Here is a 4,389-nt window from a genome sequence, read left to right as displayed (position 1 = left end):
ACCAGCATTACCCTAATATGAAAATCAGATAAAAACACTACAAAAAAACTATCAGTTGATATCTCTGATGAAAATAGATGCAAAAATCCTCAACAATATATCAGCAAATCAAGGCAGGTTCTCTTACATTGACCACCTAAGAGTCAAGCTGTAAGAAATAACAACCTCTCCCCTTCCTCCCTACCATCGCCTTGGCAGTTGCAAAACAGCAACCATGTGTGAATGCCTTACCACCCATGTTGGCTAGGCTGTTCTCCAGATTGGCAATGCCTTCTGGGAGCTTCATTGCCTGGAACACAGCATCCAGCCCAATGGCCAGATGTCAAGTGACAAGACCACTGGGGGAGGAGATGACTCCTTCAATGCCTTCTTCAGTGACACAGTTGCTGGCAAGCACATGCCCAGGGCAGTGTTTGTAGACCTGGAACAACAGTCACTGATGAAGTTCACACTGGCAACTACTGCCAGCTTTTCCACTCTGAGCAGCTCATCACAGGCAAGGGAGATGCTGCCAATAATTATGCCTGATGGCACTGCACTATTGGCAAGGAGATCATTGACCTTCTCTTAGACTGAATTTAGTAACTGACCAATCAGTGCAGAGGTCTTCATGGCTTCTTGGTTTTCCACAACTTTGGAGGGGGAACTGGTTCTTGGTTTACTTCCCTGCTGATGGAACATCTCTGTCAATTACAGCAAGAAGTCCAAGCTGGAATTCTCCATTTACCCAACCCTCCAGGTTTCTACAGCTGTAGTTAAGCCCTACAACTCCATCCTCACTACTCACACCACCTTGGAGCACTCTGACTGTGCCTTCATGGTAGAAAACATGGCCATATATGACATTTGTTGTGGAAACCTTGACATTGAATGCCCAACCTACACTAACCTAAATAGGTTGACATGTCAAGTTGTGTTCTCCATCACTGCTTCCCTCAGATTTGATGGAGCCCTGAATGTTGATCTGACAGAATTCCAGGCCAACCTGGTGCCCTATCCCCAAATCCACTTCCCTCTGGCCATATATGGCTCTGTCATCTCTGTTGAGAAAGCCTACCATGAATAGCTTTCTGTAGCAGAGATCACCAATGCATGCTTTGAACCAGCCAACCAGAGGGTGAAATATGACCCTCACCATGGTAAATGCATGGCTTGCTGCCTGTTGTACCATGGTGATGTGGTTCCCAAAGATGTCAATGCTGCTGCCATTGATCTGATCAGTACCAAGTGTACCATCCAGTTTATGGACTGGTGCCCCACTGACTTCATTGTTGGCATTAATTACCAGCCTCCCACTGTGGAGAGGGAGACCTAGCCAAAGTACAGAAAGCCATGTTAATGCTGAGCAACACCACAAACATCGCTGAGGCCTGGGCTCACCTGGACCACAAATTTGATTTGATGTATGCCAAGTGTGCCTTTGGTCACTGGTATGCAAGTGAAGGCATGGAGGACGAAGAGTTTTCTGAGGCTCATGAGGACATGGCTGCTCTTGAGAAGGATTATGAGGAAGTTGGTGTGGATTTTGTTGAAAGAGAAAGTGAAGAAGAAGGAGAGGAATACTAAAGTTAAAAATGTCACAAAGGTGCTGCTTTTACAGGGAAGCTTATTCTGCTTTGAACATTGAAAAGTTGTGCTTTGATCAGTTAATTTGTATGTAGCAGTGTATACTCTCATATACATTTACTGACCTATGCTTAAAAACACAATGCTTTGTTACAGACCCAAGCTGTCCATTTCTCTGATGGGTTTGAATAAAGTATTCCCTGTCCTAAAAATATATATATTAGCAAACCAAATCCAACAATAAATTTAAAAAAAATCATTCACCATGATCAAGTGGGATTTATTCCTGGGATGCAAGTGTGGTTCAGTATTCACAAAACAATCAATGTGATACATCATACTAAAAAGAGAAAGGATAAAAATCACATGATCATCTCAATAGAAGCAGAAGAAACATTTGACAAAGTACAACATCCATTGATGATAAAAAACCCCAATAAGGCAGTTTAAGAGCAGGAACATAACTCAACATAATAAAGGCCATATATGAAAAACCCACAATGAACATCATCCTCAATGGTGAAAAACAGAGATTTTCCTCTAAGATCAGAAAAAAGACAAATATGCCCACTCTAGCCACTTTTATTCAACACAGTACTGGAATTCCTAGACACAGCAATCAGACAAGAAAAAGAAATAAAAGGCATATCATTGGTAAGGAAAAGCAAAACCTTCACTATTTGCAGATGACATTATACTATACAAAGAAAACCCTAAGACTCCACAAAAAAATATCAGAACTGATAAATTAACTAAGCAAAGTCACAAAATACAAAATTAATATACAGAAATCTGTTGCATTTTTATACACTAATAATGTATCAGAAAGAGAACTTAAGACAAGAGTTCCAACTGCACCAAAAATAATAAAATACCTAGGAATAAACTTAACCAAGTTAAGTACTCTGAAAACTATAAAGCATGGATGAAAGATATTGAAGATGACACAAACAAATGAAAAGATATTCCATGCTTGTGGATTGTAAGAACCACATGTTGTTAAAACATCCATGCTGTCAAAACAATCTACATATTAAAGCAATGCTTATCAAAATACCAACAACATTTTTCACAGAACTAGAACAAAAAATTCTAAAATTTTTATGGACCCACAAAAGACCCCAAATAGCCAAAGCAATCTTGAAAAAGAAGAACAAAGCTGGAGGTATCACAATCCCAGATTTCAAGATGCACTACAAAGTTGTAGTAATCAAAATAGTCTGGTACTGGCACAAAAATAGACACCATGTAACAGATTACAGAGCCCAGAAATAAACCCATGATTATATGGCCAATTAATCTATGACAAAAGAGGCAAAAATATATAATGGAGAAAAGATAGTCTCTTCAAAAAAATGATGCTGGAAACTGGACAGCTACATGCAAAAGAATGAAACTGGACAAATTTCTTACATCATACACAAAAATAAATCAAAATAGATTAAAGACCTAAATGTGAGACCTAAAACTGTAAAAGTCCTAGAGGAAAACTTAGGCAGTAATTTCTTTGACATCAGCCACAGCAACATTTTTCTAGATGTGTTTCCTGAGGCAAGGGAAACAAAAGCAAAATGCAACCACTGAAACTACACCAAAGCAAAAAGCCTTTGCACAGTGAAGGGAACCATCAACAACAACAAATAGGCATACTGAATGGGAGTGGATATTTAGAAATGTTAAATTCAATACAGGGTTAATATCCAAAGTATATTAAGAACTTACAAAACTCAATACCCCAAAAAACAGATAATCCAATTAAAAAATGGGCAGAGGCCTTGAATAGACATTTTTCCAAAGAAGACATACAGATCACCAACAGACACATGATGTTCAATATTACTAATGATGTTCAACATCACTAATCATCAGGGAATTGCAAATTAAAACCACAATGAGATGTCACCTCACACCTGTCAGAATGACTAGAAATAACAAAAAGACAAGAAATAACAAGTCTTGATGAGGATGTGGAGAAAAGGAGTCATCTTGCACTGTTCATAGGAATGCAAATTGGTGCAGTCACTCTGGAAAACAGTATGAAGAGTCCTCAAAATATTAAAAATAAAATTACCATATGATCCAGTAATTTCACTACTGGGTATTTACCCAAAGGGGAAAAACCCACTAATTTGAAAAAATATACACACCCTTATGTTTATTGCAGCATCATTTATGATAGTCAGGATATGGAAGCCGTCCAAGTGTCCATCCATAGATGAATGGATAAAGAAGAAGTGGTATAGGTTAAATAGGTGATGGGGATTAAGGAATGCACTTGTGATGAGCACTGGGTGTTTTATGCAGGTGTTAAATCACTATATTGTATACCTGAAAGTAATACTACACTGTATGTGAACTAACTGGAATTTGAATAAAAACTTTAAAAAAAGAAGTGGTATGTATATGCAATGGAATATTACTCAGCCATAAAAAGGAATGAGATCTTGCCATCTGACCAACATGGATGGGTCTAGAAGGAATAATACTAAGTAAAATAAGTCAGTCAGGGAAAGACAAATACCATATGATTTCAATCATATATAGAATTTAAAAAAATAAAACAAATGAGCACACAAAGAAAGAGACAGAAAAATAGACTCTTAAATTCAGAGATCACACTGGTGTTTGCAAGAGTGGGTGGGTGGTTGAAATAAAGGGGATCAAGAGTACACTTACCTTAATGAGCACTGTGTTAAGTATGGAATTATTAGATTATTATATTTTATACCTGAAACTTATAAACACTATATGTAAATTATATTTCAATTGAAAAAAAGAAAAAATTGACAATACTAAAGAGAGAAATAGACAAATTCACAATCA

At 37.5% G+C, this 4,389-nt stretch overlaps 1 pseudogene; it reads left to right on the top strand.

Annotated features, from left to right (window-relative positions):
* The first annotated feature begins 214 nt into the window (after nucleotides 1-214).
* On the top strand, nucleotides 215-1,743 carry LOC123862092 (tubulin alpha-1A chain-like; annotated as a pseudogene).
* Nucleotides 1,744-4,389: the final 2,646 nt, after the last annotated feature.

This window comes from Mirounga angustirostris, unplaced genomic scaffold (assembly GCF_029215605.1).
Source record: "Mirounga angustirostris isolate CCGP_5_RB_7025 unplaced genomic scaffold, mMirAng1.0.hap1 SCAF_11, whole genome shotgun sequence".
In the NCBI taxonomy this organism is placed as follows: Eukaryota; Metazoa; Chordata; class Mammalia; order Carnivora; family Phocidae; genus Mirounga; species Mirounga angustirostris.
The sequence above is the reverse complement of the archived record's forward strand: the minus strand, read 5'-3'. Positions and strand labels throughout refer to the sequence as shown.